This window comes from Camellia sinensis, chromosome 13 (genome assembly GCF_055761805.1).
Source record: "Camellia sinensis isolate YWXY chromosome 13, ASM5576180v1, whole genome shotgun sequence".
Classification (NCBI taxonomy): Eukaryota; Viridiplantae; Streptophyta; class Magnoliopsida; order Ericales; family Theaceae; genus Camellia; species Camellia sinensis.
The window spans coordinates 9,877,756-9,903,196 of record NC_138973.1 but is presented as its reverse complement, the minus strand read 5'-3'; the positions used below and the strand labels follow the sequence as shown (position 1 = coordinate 9,903,196).

The 25,441-nt window shown below is 36.7% G+C and overlaps 1 long non-coding RNA gene across 3 annotated transcripts; it reads right to left on the bottom strand.

Moving 5' to 3' along the window:
* Positions 1–9,299: 9,299 nt before the first annotated feature.
* Positions 9,300–13,164, bottom strand: LOC145805939 (uncharacterized). 3 transcript variants are annotated; one of them, XR_014348286.1, is made up of 5 exons: positions 12,344–13,164; positions 12,189–12,261; positions 10,047–10,154; positions 9,498–9,668; positions 9,300–9,414 (listed from the first exon to the last, which is right to left on the bottom strand). It is a non-coding gene; the product is annotated as an uncharacterized LOC145805939 (long non-coding RNA). The 3 variants fall into 3 exon arrangements; XR_014348287.1 differs by having other exon boundaries at positions 12,628–13,164; XR_014348285.1 differs by having other exon boundaries at positions 12,189–13,164.
* Positions 13,165–25,441: the final 12,277 nt, after the last annotated feature.

The window sequence follows — 25,441 nt, the reverse complement described above, 5'->3', positions numbered from 1 at the left end:
AAGGTTACTGTCGCTGCAACAGCGGACGAGATAGGCCGTAAACTAGTCGTAATAGAAGATCTTATCACCAACATTCCTGGGGTTGTGACTGTATAGTCCTTCTCTTCTTCATCCCAGTCCAAACCAAAGGCAAAGAGAGTGAAGAAGGTTAAAGCCAAGGCAACAGTGACTCAGATTGACTCTGAGGACACTGTGCCAATCTCCAAGCTAACTAAGATTGAGAAGAGTTCAACTGTCGCCGAAAAGAGGCCAGCTGAGGTCGTAACACCTGATGCCCCACCACCAAAGAAGCCAAGGTCTGATCGTCCAAAGGGAAGCAACAACTTTCCTCGCAATATGACCTGGGCACCTGAAGTCATGGTGAGGGACAGACCTTTGCCACCCGACGAAAGTGTGATTGAGAGCGTCAAGGTCGGCGCCGTCCTGTCAACGGCCGTACTCCTACCAGAAGATATGAACCACATAGATGATCTTCATGAGTACGAGAACTTCGGCTTAATGATACAACACTCAGTCTTGGTAAGTCTCATGTTGTATCCTTTCAAGCTTTCCAATACTTAGCTAAAACATTTTTTTACTAATCTGTTTCATTCCTTACAAGCTATTCAGCATGCGCACTCATATGCGATCAAGACCAAGATGATGAGGAAGGAGTTGGTAAAAAAATCTTAAGAAGCTACCAAACTTCTCTTCTCTCTCAACCATGCCGAGGCCAGCAATCAAAATCTGCTGGATCAAGCCAAGGCTGCTCAAATCGAGGCTGAGACTAGAGCCAGAGTTGCTAATGCTATTGTCGAGCCTGCTAAGGCCGAGGCAGAGGTTGCCAAGGCCAGGGCGATAGAGCTAGAGGCCAAGCTCAAGGAGGCCATTGACTCAAAAGAGGCCGAGGTCAAGGCGGTCGATGAAAAGGCTTTTGAAGAAGGCTAAGCCGTCATCCGTGACTAATACAAAGAGCAAGTCAATCTGGCTTGTAACCTAGGATATTACCTCGGTTGGATGGCGTCGCTCAACAAGTTGTCTATCCCCATGGACCCCCTACTCAAAGACATCAACCAGTTTAATGTGCCCTTCCCTCATTCTTCAAAAGACTCTGAGGATAAAGTCGAGGAGGAGGACGCTGAGGCTGATGATGCTGATAAAGAGAGGGAGGTTGCATCTAGGGCCAAGTCCCCCACTGTAAATGAGCAAGTCTTGGACTTGACTCAAGATGATGAGAATGAGGTCTCCAAAAGTGTCTCTCCTAAGAAGATGACATTTGAGACCGAAGTCCATACAGCTGAGAAAAACCTCGATGATACGTTGCTCGAAATTGACGCTGAGATAGCGGCAAAAAAGGAAGCCTTATTGCTAACTGAGGCTGACACAATGCCAACAGCTGAGGTTGAGCAATCTGACATAAATGCCAATGTTTCCAGCACTTAGGATTTTTTCTATACTTTGAACTTTTCTCTTTCAGTTGTAACTTCATTTTGTAACTTGGACAAGTAATCTCTTATGACAGGTCGAAGTGTCTTTTTATATCTGAACAAGTTTCTTCTTTGAATGCATGCCTTCTTTTCTTCTAAGTGTTGAATGTATGCTTGTTTCTTTATGCTTTACTGTTTTTCTTCTATGCATTGTATGCTTTCATACTTAGAATATTTTTGCACTTCCACAACTTTCTTTGAGTGATTACTTGGGCTTAGAACACCTTGGACAAGTATTACCTCGGATCCATCCATAGTTGTTTACCTCGGACCAAACTACCTCGAAGTTCACCTTTTATTTTGATCTTGATCAAACAACACTTAAAAATATTTGATTCAAACATTTTTACAAGTGTTCTTACATTACTTGTACTTGTTGTCTTCTAGCAGGACTTCACCCTTCCAAGCCTGATAGCTTGGTTAGTTATCTCGGGTAATGAATACCTCGGATACCCCTTCCCTTATTATCTCTGCTAACTTCAACTTGTAAATTGTTCTGAATTTTCAACAAGTGTCAAGCCCAGTTTGACTTGTAAATTTCTTCTAAAAATTTCAACAAGTGCCAAGCTCGCAAGCTTATTTATCATTACCGCTCCCTACTCCTTAATGTGAACCTAAGTTCCATTTAAGCTCACATTATGCGTTTATGGTCTTTTTTCGAAGTCAGATTCAAACAAAGATTAGCCGAGGTGTTCGACCTTCATTTCTTTGTTAATCTAACTAAAGCAAACTTAGTTTCATTCTACCAACACATTAAGTTAGTCTGATTTTATTTAACTGAGTTCAACTCTACCAATATGGCAAGTCTAAGTTAATTCAATTTAGTTCAACTCTATCATATGCAAGTATGATTCAACTCTACCATATAATAAGTCTAAGTTATTCATCATGTTTCATCAAAAACATCGCCAACTTAGTTCAACTCTATTATATGCAAGTATAATTCAACTCTACCATATAATAAGTCTTAGTTATTCGTTATGTTTCATTCAAAAACATCGCCAACTTAGTTTAACTCTATTATATGCAAGTATAATTCAACTCTGCCATATAACAAGTCTAAGTTATTCGGCATGTTTCATTTAGAAACATCGTCATAGGATTGGTCAGTCCTATCACCCAAATTTTAAATTCATGAAAATCAAACTAGCATTTTATTATTACTTCGGTTAATAACTCCGAAAAACAAAAAACTAATGATAAAAAAAATTCAAATTGTAAGTGTTCCGGGGCCTTGGAAACTCCTTGCCATTAGTGTCTTCAAGCCGATATCTCCATTGCCGGCAACCGAGATGATTTTATAAGGCCCCTCCCAGTTTGGGCCAAGTTTTCCCTCCTTAGGATCCTTCTTGTTGCCAATAACTTTTCTCAGGACGAGGTCTCCAACCTTGAAGTCTCTTGGGTTAACCTTCTTCTTGTAAGCCCTAGCAAGTTGTTGCTGGTATGCCCCCAGCCGAACTGTTACTCTCTTCCTTCTTTCTTCTAGTAGATCTAGATCTCAGGCTAAGAATGCCTCATTGGTCCCATCTTCCACTCCCTGGGTTCTAATTCCAGGGGTGCCGACTTCCAGTGGGATAACTGCTTCAGTGTCATAAGCCATAGCAAAAGGAGACTCCCTAGTTGATCTTCTCGGTATAGTCCAATATGTCCAGAGCATATTGGGCAACTCTTTCAGCCACTTCCCTTTTGCTGGTTCCAGCCTCTTCTTGATCCCATCCAAGATAGTTTTATTGAATGCTTCTGCCTAACCATTGCTCTGAGGGAAACTTGGAGTAGAGTAGTAGTTCTTAATTTTGTACTTTGTACAAAACCTTTTGGTTAGCTTACTGTCAAACTGTGAACCATTATTTGCTATTATTGTCATTGGGATCCCAAACCTAGTGATGATGTTCCTCCGTATGAAGTTCTTTACATCAATATTTCGAATCTTTACAAGGGGTTCAGCCTTTACCCAGTTTGTAAAGTAGTCTGTGGCTATTAGCAAGAACTTTCTTTGTCTGGTTGCCTGTGGCAGTGGTCCCACTAGGTCCATGCCCTATTGGGCAAACGGCCAAGGGCTGGACACTAGGTTTGGATCTGCTGTTGGTTGATGTATCAAAGGGGCGAACCTTTGACACTTCTCACACTTTCTGACATAGGCTTTAACATCCTTTTGCATGTATGGCCACCAATATTCCTGGGATATGGCTCTATGGACAATTGCCCTGTCCCTTGCATGGCTTCCACAAACTCCTTCATGTATTTCATACAAGAAGTCCTCAACCTCAAAGGGATGCACACATCTTAAAAGGGGCCTAGTAAAAGACTTTCTGTGGAGATAGCCATCTGCTGACAAGCAGAACCTGGTCGACTTCACTCTGGTCATATACGTCTCTTTGCGGTCATCCGACAGCTTGCCATCCCTTAGGAATATTACTATTACATCCATCCAGCTTGGACCCATCTCTACACACGTTGCTTTGTACTCTGTGATTAGTGGTTCTACACTTGGGCCTGACAAATAATCAACCATTATTGTCCTTATCTCTCTTGACTGGAACCCCAAACGAATTGATTGCTCTAATATTTGTCCATCTGGCAATACTAACACTATTCCTGCCCTTGCTCCTTGACAGTTTGAACTTCCATCAACAAACAGGCGGAAGGTGTCGCCGACGTAGATGTCGTAGAGCTTTGGTTTCTTTTCATTCTTCTGTTTTGCTAGAGTGGAGTTCTTGGGGCCCAGTTAGGTTTCTTTCTGCTCTCCTGGGCATCCCAAGCCACGACTCACCAGAGTCTGACGCGGGATGGCACTAAGGAGGAACTCGGCCATAAAGTCGACCAGAACTTGACCATTAATTGCTGTTCTGGGCCTAAATTCCAAGTCATATTGGCCCAACACTACTGCCTATCTGGCTATTCTTCTTATCAGATCTCCATGCTGCAACAGGGGCTTCATGGAATGCTCAGTCAACACCACAATCTTGTGGACTTGGAACTAATGATTCAACTTTTTGGAAGCCATCACTAAGGCCAATGTCAATTTTTCCAAGAGTAAATACCTGGTTTATACACTTGCTAGGTTTTGCTCACATAGTATATTACCCATTGTTCTCCTTTCTCTTTTCTAATTACCGCTGCACTCACTACGTGCTCTGAAATTGTGAAGTATAAAAACAGTTCTTTTCTAGGTATTGGGTTTGACAGAACTGGAGCAGTTGTCTAGTATTTTTTCAAGTTGGCCAAGGCAACTTTGCACTCCTTTGTCCACAAGAAATCTGTAGCTTTCTTTAACAAATTAAAAAAATGGTTTACACTTGTCGGAACTTTGGCTTATAAACCTGTTCAGGGCTGCGGCCCTTCCAGTCAACATCTGCACTTGTTTTGCTGATGTTGGACTTTTCAAGTCAAGGATAGCCTTGATTTGATCTAGGCTTGCTTCAATGCCCCTTCTGGTGACCAAGTATCCTAGAAACTTACTAGACCCAACTCCAAATGCATATTTCGAAGCATTGAGTCGAAGCTGATATGTTTTTAAAATATCAAAAACTGTCTTCAAGTCTGCAAAATGGTTCCCAGGTTCTTTGGTCTTCACGACCATGTCGTCAATATAGACCTCTACCGTCTTTCCAATCAGATGCCTGAACATCTTGGTAACCAATCTCTAGTAGGTTGCTCCTACATTCTTCAATACGAAAGGCATTACTCTATAACAATAGAGTCTTTTCGAGGTGATGAATGCTGTCTTTTCCTCATCTGGGGCATACATTGCTATCTGGTGATAGCCTCTGTATGCATCCAGGAAATTCATCCTTCCATGCCCTGAAGTGACATCTATTAACTGATCAATCTTGGGCAGTGGAAAACTGTCCTTACTCAGGCTGGTGAAGTCAACACAAACCCTCCATTTGCCGTTCTTTTTTTTCACAACCACAGTATTGGATAGCCAAGTAGGGTAGTTCACCTCGCAAATGGCTTTGGCTTCCAGTAGTTTGTCCACTTCCTTCTCAACAGCCTCAAAATGCATTAATGTCGGCCTCCTTGCTCGTTGGATGATAAGTTTAGTCGACCTGTCTATATTAAGCATATGGCACTACAACAAAAAGCACATTTGGTGACCAAAAAATTGGTCACCAAAAGTACAAATTTCGTTGCCAAAAAGAATTGCTGACAAGTACCCAATTGGTCGCCAAAGGCCTGTCACTAAAAGTATTAGCGACTAAATAATAAATTGTCACCGTATGTAGACATTTAGCGACAAGCAAAATTGGTCGCCAAAAATCATATATTTTGTCGCTGTAAAATTCTAATTTGTCGCTAAAAGGTTAAGATTTGGATAGGCTATGTAGTTTTAGCGACAAACAAATTCGTCACCAAAAGTACTATTTAGCGACAAAATTAATTGGTCGCTAAAAATCAACTTTAAGCAACGACTATGTTTTGGTTGCTAAAAGTTCTTGGAATAGCCACTAACTTTTAGCGACAAAACAATATGTTGTCGTCAAATATATTAATAATAACCAAAATATCACCTATCATTAAAAATTCACTTCACAAATTTAGATTTTAATAATTTTCTTGTTCAAAATAATCCAAAACACATGTTTTTCTATACACAATGTATATACAAATGCAATGTAAATAGTAATGCACCTGTGCAAGACATTCATAAACATCCCAATAAACATAATTACAATTCTCTATCAATCTGAAACATTCATACCAAAGTACTTACAAACTATTAATATCAAACCCACAAATCCATTACCAAATCCTATGCCAAAATATTTTCAAAAACACAAAACCAAATATTTTGACGCTAAACATCTAACCCACAAGTCATTTACCAGAATCCTATGTCAAAATATTTGCAAAAACGTAAAACCAAATATTTTGATACTAAACATCTAACCCATAAGTCATTTACCAAAATCCTATGTCAAAATATTTCCAAAAATACAAAATCAAATCTTGTGATGCAGCCCGAACTATTTTCCACCATTGCCAATTTGTCACATGAAAAAGAAAAAACAATATTGATTGACAAGAAAAAAAAAAAAAAACTCGGTATGAATTTCACAATTTTGATTTTAATTTTGTAATGGGAAGTCCAATTAGGGTGCCGTTTTCTCATACAAGTTTATTTAGTCTTGAGCAAGTTTCCCGTGCTAAGTTTTGGCGGTTTCGGTGGTCATTTCACAATTTAGCCCCCCAAATGGACCTTTTAAGTCTTGTGTTTTACAATTTTCCTTCTAATTTTCTAACCGGAAATCCAATCGAGGTCCCATTTATTCATACAAGTCTATTTAGGCTTGAGCAAACTGCCCGTGCTAAGTTTCGGCAGTTTCGGTGGTCATTTCGCAATTTCGGCCCTCGAACGGGCCTTTTAAGTCTTGTGTTTTACAATTTTCCTTCTAATTTTCTAATCGGAAATCCAATTGAGGTCCCGTTTGTTCCTACAAGTCTATTTAGGCTTGAGTAAGCTACTCGTGCCAAGTTTCATCAATTTCGGTGGTCATTTCGCAATTTCACCCCCGAACAGGACTTTTAAGTCTTGTGTTTTACAATTTTCCTTCTAATTTTCTAACCAGAAATCCAATTGACGTCCTATTTGTTTCTACAAGTCTATTTAGGCTTGAGTAAGCTGCTCGTGCCAAGTTTTGGCAATTTCGGTGGACATTTCGCAATTTCACCCCCCGAACGGGCTGTCTTGTGTTTTATAATTTTCATTATAATTTTCTAACCAGAAATCCAATCAAGGCCTCCTTTATTCCTACAAGTCTATTTAGGCTTAAGCAAACTGCCCGTCCCAAGTTTCGGCAGTTTCGGTGATCATTTCGCACACTTAATTAGGCATATGTAAGTTATTTGTAAGACTAACTTACTTATTTAGTTGTTACGATGACCCACGTTCTATGGCAATATTAATTAGAAATTTTACAGGATTATGGTTCCATATCTTTTACTCTAAAGTAAGTTTTATCCAATAGTGATTTCTAAGTGTCCTACTTTGATAATTCTAAATCTTGAATTATAAAAGTTGTTGTATACATGACACCATAAAATTATTTATATTATTAACAAAGTCGTATTAACAATAGTAAGTGATAAACAAGAATTAATATTCAAGTAGAATATGTATTTTATAGTAAATGGTGAAAAAGAATCATCTAGTAAGAGATGAAATTGATGTATAAGTTAGAATTGATATATAAATTATGGTGTTGAAATTGTTACATATTTGTTTAGTTATTCTTGTAAAAACATATTCGTCTATTTCAACTATTTGACTTGTTTATTTGTTGAGTTAGACATGATATTAAGATTTTTGAAGCCAAACACAGCAGCCACCCCTAATTAACGCATTTGGTCTTATTTTATTTATATGTCAAATAGTTCTTTGGGTCATCTAAGTGTTTGTCATATCATGAATGCTCAAAACATTAGGAAAAAAAATATGAATCTTCTAATAGCCACAAATTTAATAAAAAAAATACCAAAATTCTATAAGTAAATTAAAAATGCCCTAACAAATAGTCAAAACTTACTCGATGTAGTAATTGCCCCCAACGAATAAGTGCAACTTTTTTTTATCTCTTTGCATTAGCCAATAACATGTAACATTTGTAATTATAAATCCAAGTTTAAATTAAAATCGTACAATACATGAAATTAATAGAGTTATGGGCATGAAATGAATATCAAATAACATATAAGGATACTCATGTCTTGTCTTGTCTTTTTTTTTTTTTTCTACAAAAGAAGCCACAATCACAATAGGGAATTGTGTAAAACAGAGTAGCTAAAACAAAAACTAGAAGTGGAAAAGAAATTCAGTAAAGTGGAAAGCAACAATTAGATAGCAACAGAAAAAAAGAAAGGACGAGAATTCTCAAGTGGAAAGCAAAGGTTAGATAATAGGATATGAATATTTAATTTAGCGATTTCTTTTGCAGATGATACAAGAAATTAGGATATTTTGGGCCAAAAAAGAAAGCTATAGTTTGTGAAAGAATTTAATAACAGAAACAGTTTTAACTAATTTCTTTAAAAGATGAAACTAATGCATTATTTCTCATCATGTCAACATTAAGTCCTATGATTTTTGTTCTTCAAAATTATAATCGCGTTGCCAAAAGAAGTAAAACCCTTAATAAGAAAACTTTACCACAAATGAACAATTAATATGACGATAGAATTTTGAAACAGGATCAAATTTAAAATTCTATTGATAGGCATCAAAACACTAATCCTTAAAAAGTATAACTCAAACAATTCTTGCATTTAATTTCATAAAGAGATAATTTTTACAATATAATGCACTCAAACTATACAACAGAATATACTTTCTAATGAATAATAGCCCAAGTTATGAGGTAAGAAATATTAGGCTCTTGATTCAACAGTTGGGTTCGAAGGCCACATTCAACCCTTTAGCTAGTGACCCACTTGCCTAACAAATCTAATGCATAAAGTCATGCTCATCTACACGAATATCAGAAAGAAGCAAAATTTAGGATGGTACTTTTGAAGCACAGAGCGATGAGCAGTTGAGCATTCTTTAACTGCTGGTTGTAATGTATGCATGGTTCAAATGGGTGACTATTATTAATTAGTCTTTTGTTGTTTTAGTGCTGGTAGATTAGTGCCTTGTGTATGTCATAATGGTTGACTTCTCTTCAACCATGGATTGAGATTGGTGCTGCAAATGATTGTGCAGGTTCTATTGTGCCAACCTAGTTGGGATGATAAGACTATGCTTTGATGCTTATAGAACTATCTTCTACAGCAATTTTATTTCTTCCTTGTAGCTTTCTAAGGACTCTGATTGCGCATGTTCAATTTCACCAGCTACCAAATTCCATCCAGATCGAGAACCTTCAATGTGCATTTTTAGTGCAGTGATTTCAGCTCTGCAGTCATTGAGTTCCTTTCTTTGGCGTTCCAATGACTGTTTCAGATCTTGAACCTGAAAATCATAACAACAGCTATAATTCCCACAAATATATTATTGACAGGCTACAGAAGATACTCTTAATCAGAGAGAACTACCAGAATTTCCTTGTCTTTCAAATCCTTCTGCAGAGCTTCCAAGGATCTTGTCAACACCATAACTTGACCATCAGCCAAATCTTTGTTTTTCAGCAAAGACACTTTTTCTTTTTTGAGCTTATCATTTTCTTTTAGCAAAGACTCATTTGCTCGAAGCATCGCAATTTTTTCCTGCAGCATGGGTAAGCTGTCTCATATATGTTGCAGTTCAGCAACAAGAAGCAAGATTCAAATTATTATTTATAAAAAAAAAAAAAAAAAAAGAAATAAATAATTTTAAAAAAAAAAAAGAAAGAAAGAAAAGAAAGGAAAAGAAAACTTTGGTGAATAGTGATTATGAATCATTGAAACTGGTTGGGTATGAAAGCATCCTAGCCTTGACTAAAGAGGCCCGCTGAAACATTTACTTCATAAAAGCTGATCACTCATTGAGTTGGTTCCAAAGGAAATTAATGTCAGATGATCTATAAAGGGTTACTAATTCATCTGCAATTCCTTTGAGAATACACAAAAAACAACTTGCCTACCCCATTTGTGTTTTGGAAGTACCTCGGCAGCCTCTGCAGTGGATGAGAGGTACTGGTAATAGTAATGACGGAGCGCATCTGATACGCATGCAGATGAGGTCTCCCAAACATCTAGGTTCTGGTCAGTAACCTGCAGTTAAAGATATGAAAAGCTAAAACATAAGACCAGACCTGATTGAGTGATTCCTCGCATGTTCTTCAACTTGTCTTTTTCATTATTACATTTATGATCTTCTTACACCTCCAAAACATAAGACCAGACCTTATTAACCTTTGTTGTATTCTTAGAGATCCTATTTTGAAGCCCAAGCCAAATCACTCTTGGCATCACAAATTGCAAGACTAAAGTAACCTTGACAGTCCTGTTCAAAACCCATAGTAGCCCAAAACTTTGCATTCTCTTGCTTAATGTAACCATAAAATCAACCCTCATGCACCATTAAAATGCTGAAACTCCTTAGTTTCAACAACCTTCAAAGGCATAAATGAAATAATATGCAACCTAAATAAATCCCTGCACCGCTTCCCTATAATTTTGCAATGAAAGGTTGTAGGAGAGTGTTCATCATCACACTTGTCCTATATATCTACTAAATTTAACATCAAAATCATACTCCCTAATCCATGCTTGCATCAAAGAAATGTCTAGCAATTCCTAATTTCTAACCCATAAGGCAGCATTAAATTAAACCATTAAAATGATTGTAACAGACTTGTTCATATACGTGTCCACAAACGTGATAAAAACAAGCTTTCCCTCATGAGACTCAAGGTTATGCTAAGAAGGATCCTATGTCCGATTTAAGCATATTCAAAACACGATAACATTTTTTTGTTCATGTAGGTTTCAATTAATTTAAGGGACCTAAAGATTTCCAGGTCATGAACCAACTCCCAGAACCTGTAAGAACCTGTTAAAGATAATCTTTCATTACAATCGCACTGTAATATACTCCTTTCCTTCAATTACTTGTATCTGTCTTCTGAATCTGTCAACACTTCAAGATTGCTATGAACTCCCAACACTTTCTGTGAGCCCATAAAGCAAGGAAATTTATTGCCAAGAGAAATTATGGAAGAAAAAGGATCCAGCATCTATCCTTTTAAAAGCTATGGTGGATGCAAGCTGGGATTGGATTAGACATTGACTTATCTGTGTTGTTTAATTCTTCATTGAAACAAACACCCATGAATTTGAAAAAACAAATCTGTAGTAAAACTGGGGGCTAAGTGGATTCAGAACCTACAACAGAGTAAGAACCTTGTTTAATACTTTGTATACTTGAAACCTAAGGCATCTCCAATTCATAACACAAAACCTATATCAAATTTAAATTTGGATAAAAATCACTTAAAAAACCTCTCCACTCAAACTAATATCAATTTGAGTTTTACCCATTGTTTTTATCCTAATCAAGGGAAGACTCAAATGTTACTCAAAATTTTCAAGACCCTTTTGTAACTTCCAAATATACAACTCTGTCAGCACTGAAGATTTACTCAAATTTATACTTCAACCGGATTTTGTCCATTGGAGTGTTTCATCTATCTATCGATCTATCTATCTATCTATACTATTATAAAGAGAAGGCTCAACTTGGTGTTTGTCTCAATTTTTCGATTTTCCCAAAGTGTCCGTATATAGCAATTAGGTGGTTAGTTATGCCCTAAATTCAAGGTTTTTTATTTTTATTTTTTTCCAAATCTGTTCCCCTCTGATTTCAGAATTTGAATTCAATCATATAGTTTACAGTTTTATTTTTCTAAAATAAAATGACACCACTTCTAGTATCAAATAAAGCTTTTACTCAAATTAGAGTAAATTTTACAACTTGAGATCAAAACTCACCCAAATTTAAGCAAATTGGATACATCACATCAGTTAAAAAGTCATAAATTTTTTATACCTTTCAATCACATATTCATGGGGAGCACAGGTTATATAAAATAGAAATTTTTAGCAAACTAATCAATATTAAACATATTGCAATATAATGTAAACAGGGGAAAAGAATTCTACAATGTTGAATTGCAGCAGTAAGATGTACAATATGGTCAACTTAGCTATCACAAAAGGCTGGGACGATCATAGAATATCAATTTGATGAAGATTAACAGTGGCACTATGGAACTTATTTAAAATCTGAAGATGAAAAGTAAAAACCTTAGATTGTTTCTGAACAAAATGTTCAAGGCGCAAGCTTAAGACCAAGGCTATCGAAGCACACTGTTTGAATCTGAAACCCAACCAAAGATCATTTCAGTTATATAAATAAGATACAAAGCACAATACACTGCATATGATAGGAAATCTATAACCTGTGCGTTTGCAGAAACTTCACCAAGATTATCTACTACTGCAAAACTTCGATGAACAACAGTATAAAAATCCAAAAATGACAACATTTAGACTCCATGTAATAAGGTGAAAGCCAACTTTATGATTATCCAACAAATAAAATTCTGAACATCAGACTGCTCAGAATTAGAATTTATCTAGCGGGTAAATCAGCTGAAAACATTCATATCATATCATTAACAACTAAAAATCCTTGAGGAATAACAGTGAGCCAAATCGGTCCACCTAGGGCGCCAGGACCAACCGATAACAAGGCCGATCATGACAGCGAGCCAAATCGGGACTGAGGAGAGTAAAGCGTCAAGGAATGTCTCGGCGAGGCCTGGGCAGTGTAGAAAATAGATCAAATCGAAGAAGCTCTGCTCCATTATCGATCGGTGTCTATACAGATACGTGTATGTACATGAGAGAATCGATAAATATACATATATGTATATGTATATACAAAGTAGAAGAGATAAGAAGATGAGGTGCTAAGCCATGGAAGCTTGCATAGATGGTGGTGGCGGTGGAGCTTTGAAATTGAGAGAGAAGAGAAATCAAAATCGCTCTGAGATGAAATCAAAGATGAATCTCTGAGAGAGAGATCTAGAGAGAGAATCGAAATCGGGGTGGCAGTGCAGACCGATCTGAATCGAAATCGCGGTGGCGATGCAGATCGATCTGAAATCGGTGAATCTGTGAGATTTGAATCGGTGAATCTATGAAATCGGTGAATCGATGAATCTCGCTACCTCGCCGGTGCAGATGGCGGTGGAGGTAGAGCTTCGAAATTGGTGAATCTGTGAAATTTGAATGTGAGATTCAATGTTTAGAGAGGATTGAGAGAGAGGTGACGTGAGGATAAGGGTTAGAGAGGATTGAGAGGTCTGAAGACCTAAGGGTTTACAAAGGCTTTATTATCAGATTCAAAATAAGCGCGTGTGACGTACCGCATTTGAAGGCGTTTTTTAAACGCCTTTGATCATAAAACGGTGTCGTTTTAATTAAACAAATATGCGACGTTTTTAAAACGTCGTTAAATATTAATAAAAATGACGTTTAATAAAACGCCGTTAAAAAAACGTCGCCAAAACCCTTATTTCTTGTAGTGTCTTGACTGGAGAACTATACTTTGTTGATGTATGGTGTAAGGTTATCCTTGATTCTTATCAATAAAGTTTAATTTGCCAATCAAAAAATAAAAATAGACGACAATTCATGTGCATCAGTCAGTTACTGACACTATACACAGTCGAAAAAGCACGTTCCCTTCAGATAACATGCACCCCAGGCCATCCTTGGCCTTCTTCGTTTTTGATGAAAAGCAAATCAAATCTTGATCTCCATAAACATTTACCCGTGTATTTCAACATAATTACTGACAACCATGTCTTAGTATTAATAGACATATTAGACAAGGTTTCATCCCTATGATGTTGCTCAATGTAATTGAACCCAAGTTCAAATGATTTCTACTCTCAACTTGGAAAGATAACTTCAAAACCTAACTTTTCTGAAACAAGTAAATTGAACCGTGTTGCTGTAGTGGAAAAACGTAGGACTATTCTCTCTTCTAGATTTCAAAGGTCTAATTTTAGTAATTTTCTTCGAAATGAATTGATGGATTTGCCATATGTTAGCAGACATGTATGTATTCTATAGATTTAACTTGCAATCATCATGTACCAGACCCATACGTGTACTTCAGAAGTAGATCAACAATGAAAAAGCACAGCTGAGTTCAAGAAGAATTAAAACTACGTAATAGTACTAAAAAGCAAGTATATAGATATATGCCAAGATCCCAAATTTAGCCTTTAGAAATCAGAGAGTTCATCAAAAAAACTTTCAGACCTAAGCAGAACCAAAAGCATGGTAGAAGCACTGACATGATTTACAAATTTAGTCCATTTGAGAATGTCAAGCATAATAAAATTGTAGAATCTCATCAGACCTGGTTATGCTTCTCTCAAACTATGATAAACAAAATAAACGGACACTTCTTTTCCCATAGCTTTTAAGCAGATTTCATAGAAGATCAATGTTAAATGTTAATTGAATAAATTTCCATAATTATAATTTCAAAGAGTAAAAATGTATGGGCAATTATTCCCCAGATGTTATAAAATCTCAATTCAATGAAACTCAATCCCAATCACACTTTTTATATTCTCAATTGAAATGCATATTACTAGTTTTAGCCATGTTTTACAAGCTCACTTCTACTTCCCATCCACAACTCCTAAATCATAGCAACACCATCAAAATCAAAATGCAGTTTTCACAAAGCCAAACACATGAGCCCCTTAATATGGTGAGAACTTCACACCAAATTATATGAATACCAGGCCCATGATTGAAAGGTTTAATGTCCATTCCACCAAATAGATCCAAAAGTACCATCCAAAAGATTATCCAAGGTACCCACCTCTCCATAATGTTTTGATTTATTTTGAAATATGGATTAGAATTGAAAATGTAATAGTTAAATAAATCATTATAATCCTTAAATTCTCCTTGTGTTTAACCATATTTTTGGAGTGCAAATGGTGTTTAAACAGGTGAAGAATAAAGCACAAAACATGCTTAAAACAGAGTGCAAAAAGCCCAGAAACAACAGCAAAAATAGACCAAAAAGAGCGCCAAAACAGACCAAAAACATAACCAAAACAGCCTAAAAATAGCACCAAAACAGACCAGAGCAACAGCCACATTTTTTTTCTTCTTCTAAATTTGTAGAACTGCTACACCAAATAATTTTGTTCTAGAAGTGATAAAATTTCATGCAATCAATAAGTGTAACCAATTAAAAGATAGAAGGAAAAAAATGTACTCTAGATGTTTAGCTCTAGGCTTCAACTTGGTCAGTATAGAAAACTGAACATTCTCAAAACATGTTATATGTGTTTATCTATTAATGCTTGAACTAATTAAAACAATAACAATAAACAACGAAGTGCTATGTTGTGTTCCAAAATCTATCCCAAAATCAGAATCCGTCCCAAAATCAGAATATCAGTTCCAAAAAAATTCAAAATCAAAATATCAGCCCCAAAATCAGAATATCTGTTCCAAAAATAGTCCCACAATCAGAATATTAGTCCCAATATCAGTGTTGTGCTGTGTTCTGCGATGTCGAACAAGAGAAACAAATTGAAGACAAAGAAGAAAAAGAGGAAAAGGAGGCAGTGTGAGAGAGGGAGAGGGAGACGAAGAAGAAGAAGAGAAGACATACCTTTGTGTCTTCTACTATGCCACTTGAGTTTGTGGAGTAAGAGAGTGAGATGAATATTAGGTTAATCCTTGTTTATTCACCTAAAGGTCAGTTAAAAAAAAAAATTTCAAAACCACGTCGTTTTTACCCCTAATTTATTGGCGGCAAAAATCATTAAATTGCCATAAATATCATTCACCTTTCCGTGACTATTTTAATTTTGTCGCCAAAAAGTTACAATTGGTGACCAAAAGTTTCGTCGCCGTATATTAATTTGGTTGAGAAAACATTTTTATCGCTCCCGCGCAAAAATTTAAGTTAGCGCCAAACATTTTTGGCGACCAATTAAGATATTGGTTGCTAATAGTTTATTTTTTGGCAACCAACACATATATTGTCGCCAAAAATATACAATTGGCGACTAATTTCAATTTAGTTGCTAAAAAACGTCGCCAAAAATGTTTTTTGTTGTAGTGTGGCATGTGACCACGAGGTCAATGCCTGGCATCCCATATCGTGTCTAGGCAAATACTTCTATGTTGGCCTGTAAGAAAGCCTCTAACTCTATTTCCTTCTCCTCGGCCAAGCTTGAGCCGAGAAGGAAGAAGCGCTCTTCATCCCCTTCTTGGACCAGAATTTTCTTCACGGCTTCATCGCTCTTCTCGGCCGGTTCTTTGCCGACATCATCTAGGACTTCTATGTCCTCGCCTTCGATTTCTACTTTTTTTGCCTCTCGCACATTGTAGTTGCATTTCATTGCTATCATAGAGCAATTCTTTGCCTGCACTTGATCCCCTCTGACTTCCTCAATCCCCTGTTTATTTGGAAATCATAACAACTGGTGCAGCGTTGAGGGAACAACCCTCATTGCGTGCAGCCACAGTCTTTCCAATATACCATTGTAAGGGGATGAAGTATCAATTATCATAAATTATGTGCTAACATTCTTAGTGCTTGCCTACACCTCCAAATTTATTGCTCCCAGAGGCCATGTCGGCATTCCATTGAACCCGACCATTGGGCTGTCCGACTGCTCCAAATCATCTCGGTGAAGGCCAAGCTCCTTGTAACATCTAACATACATGATGTCACAAGAGTTGCCTTGGTCGATCAGAATGTGCCTTACCTGGCATTCTCCAATCTTGAGGGTCACTACCAGAGCATCGTTGTGTAGATGCTACACCATGTCTAGGCCCGCCTCAGTAAAGGACACCATTGGTCTCTAGTACTTGTTTGTCCTAGGCCTCTTTTGCTGGACTTGATACACATGCTGTAAGTGCCTTGCCTTTTGGGTCTCTCCTCACATATCATTCTCATTAACCTTCAAATGGATCACATTGATCACACAAGGTTCTGCTTGCTGTGGTTGTGGTGGTGGTGGTGGTGCTACTGGTGCCGGGAGAAGCCTTGCATGCTCTTTCCTTGTTCTGGCCTCATCTACTAGGTCCTTCAAGTGACCATGTCTGACCAGGTTTTCCAAGTGCGTCTTCAGGGCTCTGCAACCCTGAGTCAGGTGCCCATTCTCATTGTAGTAAACGCAGTGCTTCCCAAGGCTCCTTCCCATGAACTCACCAGGAATCTTCTTTGGCGCTTTATAATATGGCTGGTTCTTGATCCTTTCTAGAACTTTATAAACCGGGATCCGAAACACAGTGGTGATTGCCTGTGTATCCCTTAGCTCTATTTCCTGCCTATTAAAACCAGTATTACCTCGACCTCGCTTCAGTGAGCCATTTCTCTTCTCCTACTTCAGCACCTTCGTTCTCGACGCATCCTCTTCTGCTTTGGCATATTTCTCAATCTGTGCCATGAGCTCCTCTATACTCTTTGGTAGTGTTTTTTCCAGCGACTTCCTAAACAGGCATTCATCCTCCAGGCCGTTGTTAAAAGACACAACCGCCAACTCCTGGTTGCATCCCAGTATTTAGTTGAACACCTCATAATACCTTTTAGCATAAGCCCTGAGGCTTTCACCCTTGCTAATTTTCAGAGCCATCAGGGAGTCTACCCTTAGTGGTTGCAATTTGTTTGTAACAAACCTGGCCACAAACATCTCAGTCAAGCCTTCCCAACTTTTCACAGTTCCTTTCGGCAACTTGTAAAACCAATCCGATGCAATTTTCCCAAAGAATGGAGGGAACACCTTGCACAGCAACTGTTCGTTCCCGATATACAAAGCCATTGAATTCAGATATAAGCTGACGTGAAAGTTCAGATCGGGCTTACCATTATAAATCTAGAACCTTGGCATATGGAACCTCTTTGGGGCCTCAAGCCTATCCAACTCCATTGAGAACGGCATTCTCGGCTTGATGGAGGATGTGACCTCAGCGTTTTATCGCTTCCTCTGGAGGCAGTCCCTCAAATCCTTATTCATTCGTCTGGGAGCTCGACAATCAACAGATTTTAGCCTTTTTGGCGTGCTGCTCATAGCGCCGTGGTGTGTCCTCTTGGATTTTTCTTCATTCACTATATCAATGCAAAGTTCTTTCCCCTAGACTTACCAATGTTCTTTGACATAAGTTCCCTTGATATGTGGCGTCCTCTAAGACTCACCTCTCACTGGCTCTACTTGCCCGATATCCTGTGAAAGCCGATGTGATTGTTCCTTCTCCTTGTCATGCTAAGGGACTAGTGGGATTGTATTCTGCCCTCCTTTCTGGGAGTTGGTCTTGGCCCCTAGCATCGGCTTGTCCTACTACGAAAACGGTGGTTACATGACGTTGTTCTACATCATGAAGTTAACAATCGATTGTAGATTTGCCAACTTGTTGGCCATTCCTTTCAGCTCGTCGTCCCTCATCAGGCATTTATCCTTCTATATTTGGAGGTCGTTTTCATTGTAATACTTATCCCGGCCTGATTTCTTTGGGCGTCTCCTTCTTTGCCGACGTCCTTATCCCTGGGATTCTGATCCTGTGCTCCTTCATTATGGTTTTCTTCCTTGATGTTAGGATCAACATGTTTACCACTCCTCCCTAGGACGTCGTCCCCGATCTTTTCTCCCTGCCCGTTGTTGGTTATCTATTCTCCTTAAGTTCCCACAGACGGTGCCAAATTGTGGGTGTTGATTTTCGACTACACAACCAAACGGAAAACTCAGCTGGAGAGCACTGGCAGAATAGATTAAGCTTGAATAACCTGTCATAGAAAGATAAGAATCTGGCGGTGGTTCGTCCATCCGGGGGCACTCCGGCTATCAAGTCAATAATCAATATCTCTCAAGGATAGCAAATTGTGTTTAAACTCATAAGAAAAAACTTACTGCTTATAATATATCACACATACCTGAGACCCACGAGGGTGTCCTACTTTTATAGCCAGCACTGACCTGATCCCTGTAAAAGCCTCACTTCAATGGACTCAGGCTCAATGCTCATCCTAGACTCTCAGCTAGATAAGGATAAACTCCCTAAGAGCTTTTTCTTTATCCAGATTGAGATCCTCCCCTGTTCTAGGACTCTTGTACCTTATCCGCTCATCTCGGATTTCGGTATCTCCGTAGATAACCTCGGCTTAGCCAAGATCATTTCGGTGCATGACCAAGCCACGTGGCACCTCGGCTGACACTTTGGCGTCATCTTAGCCATGTGCTGTCATTCATAAAATGAGTCTCCACAGTACTTATGCATCAATTATGATTTGGTTATGACGTATTGTAGTGTTAATTATGACTTCGTTATAAATCATTGTAGTGTTATGATTTAGTTATAACATCTTATGCTTATTATTTTAGTTATGATCAAAGAGATCTTTGATTATATCTCAAGTAATTTGATTAGGACTCATTACAATATTAGTTATGATTTAATTATGACTATTGTGATTGTTATCTTGGTCATGACCAAAAAGATCTTTAGTTGTACTTCAAACAGTGTTTGATTATGATTTATTGTGCTCCTTTTAGCTATGACTAAAAATATCATAACTTGTATATAGTATACCTCTTTTGACGATTGAATATAATATAATGACCCATTATTTAATATTGGGATTGAAATAAAAATTGTCTTCAAAATAGATGAAGGGGTGTTTTGGAAAGATGGTTAAAAGCTTTTTTTTGGTGTTTTTTAGATTTTTTTTTTTTTTGGTGTGTAAAAAAGAAAAGAGGTGATGGGAATTAGGAATGCTGCTGCTCGAGTTGTGCAACAGCAATTGCTATGCAACGAAATTGACCCATTTCGGGGCTCATTTCGATAATTTGAACCATTTATATTTTAGAATACATCAAGTAAAACATGCCTGTAAAATATCAAGTTAATCGAATATGGTTTACCCATTCATCCACTCACATTTCAATTAATTTGATATTTTGCAGGCATGTTTTATTTAATATATTCTAAAATATGAACAGATCGAATTATCGAAATGAGCCCCGAAATGGGCCCATTTCACTGCACAGCAATTGCTGCTACGTAGCCCAAGTAGTAACATTCCCTTTTCTGAAGTGATGTGACTCAAAAATGCTAAAGAATCAATCTTTCCAAATTACCCATTCGGGTGTTTACTCTCCCACGTACAGTTGCTTTACTAATAAAGAATCATATATTTGGTTAAAGTAATAATATTCTTACTTGAGGCCCCTTTTTGAAACAGATGCCAAATTTGGTTCGTCCAAAAGTACAATAATGAGGCCCCATTTTGAACGATAGAGATGCCAAATTTGGTTTGTCCAAAAGTATAACGAGGCATTTAGGCTAGTTTGGAAAGCCATTTTTTAATTAAAATATAAGATAAAATAAATTAAAATATTTAGAATTGATTATTTTACTGTGTAGGGAAAAAGTGAAGAAAAAAAAAGTGTATAAAGAGAAGAGAAATGAATATTTGACTTTTTTATATGATTTTTGACATTTTTAATGATTTTTTTGATTAAAATATATATTTTATAAAAGAATAAATTACACTTTGCCCCTTTTATATTAAGTCACTTTCTCACTTTGGCCTTTGAATTTTTTATTTTTTATTTTTTATTTTCGCTTTGACCTTTCATGTTTTAAATTTTTTTCATTTTACTTTTAAAGTTAATTTTTGTTCAAAATTAGATAAAAAATGATACATTGATAGTCACGTGACTAAAAAATATTTATTATATATAATTCACATATCTGACAAAAACTTAAACTCTAGTATAATAATATATTTTTTATATTATGTGACAATTATTGTGATTTTTTTGTCTAATTTTGAGTATAGGTTAGCTTTGGGAGAAAAGGGAGAAAACTTAAAATATGAAAAGCTAAAAGGAAAAAAAAATGGGAAAGTTATTCATAAATCCTAAATGTTGATCTTGTGTTCCATTTGGTCCTAGTTTTCTTCTTGTGATCCATTTGGTCCTCTCTATTATGGAAAAGACACAAGTGTCATTGGGCTAATCACAGGCTACTTTATGTAAGGTTTTTATTCGGTGTATGCTTAAAACTTGCCATGTTATGCGCATCGTTGGGCGACACACAACACAAAAGTACACTAAGGCTTTTTATACTTTATGCTTTGTGGTTTGATGCATTGCACGTGACACATAGACCACTCTCTTCCCTCATTATCCGATCCGTCACGTTAGAGTATCACATTTGAAAAAAATATAATATAGAATTTTTAATTTTTTTAAAGTGTCATATCATACCCGCCACGTTGGAGTATCACATATCACGTTTGAGAAAAGTACACTAAAGAATTTTAAAAATAATTTAGAATGTCACATCATATCCGTCACGTTGCCACATTAGGAAAAAGTAAACTAAAGAGTTTTTATTTTTTTTGAAGTAAAAGTTTTAGAGTGTCACATCATATCTAACACGTTGTCACATTTAAGAAAAAGTACACCAATAAGTTTTTAATTTTTTTGGAGTTTCACATCGTTAGAGTGCCACACTAATACCTGCCACATTAGAATATATTTTTGTTAGAGTGTCACATCATACCCGCCACATTGTTACGTTTGAGAAAAGTACACTAAGGAGTTTTTTTTTCTTTGAAGTGTCACATCATGTCTACCACATTGTCATCTTAGCGGAAAGTACACTAAAGAGTTTTTTATTTTTTTGAAATGTCATATCATACTCGCCACGTTGTCACATTAGGGAAAAGTACACTAAAGATTTTTTTTTTTTTGAGTAAAAGTTTTGAAGTGTCACATCATACCTTTCACATTGTCAGATTTCCGAAAGTACATTAAGGAGTTTTTAATTTTTTTAGAGTGACATATCGTTGGAGTGTTAAGTTAATACCTGTCACATTGGAATATCACATAATACACGTCACATTAATAAAAGGGTATAGCTGTCTACCAAAACACTATCAAAATAAAAAATAGGACCACACGAAAAGAAACTCTCAACTAATAGGACTTAACATATCAATAGAAAAAACTTGGGACTAATTGGAGTACTTGTTTGTGAGATGAGATTTATTGGTAAATATTCCCAAAAAAATCAAACTTTAAAAGCCAAAATAGAAAAATGACCAAATATAAAATGAGTAAATAAATTAGGAGTGTAAAAATGGCCGGCGACCCGTGAGCGGCCCGAGGTTGGTCCGGCCTGTTTGGGCATAGGCCATCATTTGAATCCCGACTTGGCCTGCCTAGCCCGGCCTATCGGCCCACTTAAGGCCCGGCCCATCTAAGGCCCAGTGTCATTTTTAGTAAAAACTAATAAAATTTTGGTAGACAAAAAAAATGTTCAGGGTGACACGCCCCGCTCAAGGCCCGAATACCCCTGGGTCTGGGCCTAGGCCTAATTTTCTGTCCCGTAGGCCGGCTCGACCTGAATTTTGATGAGAACTCGTGAGGCCCGACACGGGCCGGGCCAAATAGTTTATTTTTTTCATCAATACCCACACATGCAAATATGCGTGTCTAGTTACAATAAAAATTATTAAGTGCTTCAAGTGTATTATATAACAATATCATCTATTAATCACTAAATATCATATTTTCATGTCTTAATACAAAATTATAAACCCCACCTTTGGTCTTGAACCACCATCTGGCCATGTCTTAGAAGCACTAGATAATTTCTCTTTAACTGAAGTGACGCCACTTCAAGATGTTGATGTGGCATTTATTTTATTTTTTGTTATTTCAAAATTTTAGAATTTCATAACTTTTATCATAAATATTCATTTTAAATAAAATTTATATTTTTGAAATTTACACAGTAAAATCAATCAAAAAAAATTAATATTAAATATAATTTTTTGAAAAAAATTTATTAATTATTGTAGTTGTATGAAACTAAGAATTCCTCAGTTTACAATTTTTTCCAATTTTAAAAGTAATAAATTTCTTTGTTTTGCACAACAATGTTTCATATACCGGCTTTACTTTTTTTTTTTTGGTATTATTTTATATTTAATATTAGTCTTATTTGATAAAACTTGAAGAGTAGCTTCTAAAAATATAGATTTTATTTTTAAAAAATAGATGTGTAATATAAAAATTATGATATTTTAAAGTTTAAAATACAAAAAAAAAAAAAAAAATTCTCATTTCATTCAAAAATATTAGTCTCTTATTTAATTTTTTTATCGTCCCAAAATATTAGTTCCTTTTTACAAATCTAGGACTAAAATAATATTCTCTCTGTCTCAAAATAATAGTTCCTTTTGGGGAATTCAATTTTTTTGATAGTATAATTATTACATTTTAAAATTATTCAGCTTGTTTGGTTTTGATTTTCAGAAAACACTTTTCAGAAAATTTATTTTTTTATTTTCCGTATTTTTTTTGTTTTCAATGAATTTTTTTAATTTTTAGACACACGTAACGTAAATACACTTAAAAAGTATAATATTTGTGAAAAAAATCTTTAAAAAATTCACTAAATACCAAAAATATAAAAAATATATGAAAATTCAGTAAATTTTTTATATTTATTAATTTTAATATTTTTTCACAAATATTTTACTATTTAGATACATCTAAGCAAGGTGCATCTAAAAAATTAAAAAAATTACTTAAAATTTTAAAAATATTCACTAAAAATAAAAAAAAAAACACGAAAAACAAAAAATTCAATTTTCAAAAAACTAAAACCAAACACACTAATTAATTTTTGTAAAATACAAAAACATAAAAATGAAAAGACGCACACAAAAAATAAAATAAAATAAAATTCAAACACACCTACGAAGAACATAAAATTTTTGTAATTCATTCCAGAGTATATTTACATTCACAACTGTTGCAGTTAACTATAACCTGGGAGAGTCATCTCCCGTCAATTATATATATATGTATATATATATGTATGGGGAAGAAATAATTCTCCTCGTATAATCCTGTTGACTAAGTCCACGCTCCTCCGTACGACGTCGCTTTGTCACCTGAAAACACAAACGTGAGCTAGCTAGCGGGTGTGTGCCGGAAACCTCTCCGATGCCTAAGTCAGAAAACTTGACAAATAGACAAAGCTCAATGTGTTCAGGAAGAAAAATTGTATGTTGTGTTATGTTACCTCCTCCAAGGTGATGCTTGTAAGCTTTTATAGGTTTCGAGTGGCACAATCCTAGTAGGACTGTTATTTCTCCATGCAAAGTCCTCCTAGGATTCATACTCCTAAAGGATAATGCTTATCCTTTTACACCCCCCCCTCCAACTGCTTAAACCAAGTGGGATGGTTTTAACTACGGCCGAACTACTATTTAACCGAAGTAAACTGGCTAAGCTGAGCCACGAGGTAGGCCGGACTATCCTTAGTTCGGCCCTTCCTTTCACTCCTCATCTCGGTTCTCCCATGCATGAACCATGATATGTTGGGACCGAGCTACCGAGTAACAAGGTCTTGACCGATCTACCCAGAATACGTCATGACCGGACTAACTCGGAGACCGGACTAACTCAAGTTGTCCAAACCGAAGTAGCTTTACAATTCCTGAGCCGAAGTAACTTCACCTCTTTTGACCGAAGTAACTTTATTTCTCATGGGCCGGAGTAACTTCTCGGCCCATTTTACCTGGTCCTTCGTACTTTGGGGCCATAAAGTCCATTTCATAGCTCGGCCCAATTTTCACCAAAAATTACCCTCTCAATTGCCCCTTAATTCCATCTGCACGGCATGATTGGGATTACCTAGTGACCAGCCGAGCTAACGTCTACAAGCTTTTCCAGCCGAACTAAAAAATCACTTAGCCTCTCCAACCGAGCTTATTTTACTCCGGCTCTACGCGTTCGGTCAAAACGTCTCTTCAATCACTGACTGTAACGCTTCACTTTCCAATGACACGTGGCAGGCTCTGATAGGCTGTGAGCAGCTGTCACGCCGCCCTCGTACCACGAAAATTTTGAATAGTCCCGCCCCTTTTTGCCGCTCGTTCTTTTCACAAAACACCTCTTCATTTCTCAATCATCCACCTACATTCATCTATCTTATCTTCTTTTTCTGTGCCTCCATTTCTTTGCTTCCAAGTTCGTGCTTTTCATTGCTGCCACTGCTCCAACTCCAGTTCCCTCTTCTTCAATCTGGTAAGTAAGCCCATCATCTTCCTCTGTTTTTGCTTTCGTATCTGCTTTATGCATTTGGTTTACTGTATTTTTGCAAAACGTGTTCTTCGATTTCTGCTTCACTTCTATATCTCCTTGAAAAAACATTAGCAAATCTTATGCGCGTAAGACCAATTCTGTAGAAAATTAGTCTTGAATCCAAAATCAAGTAGCAACCGAACTAGAATACTGTTTGTCCTATATAGGTAGATCACTTCAGATAATAACCGAACTAGAACTTCAGAAATCAGTACTTTCAGTAGGTTATCAACTCCTGAGTAACTTTAGCCGAGATAAACCCACCGAACGAAGTTTGACTTTAATAAATAAGGAACCTCGGTCTTCAACTGAGCTTCAACCGAGCTAAGCTTTTGGGGC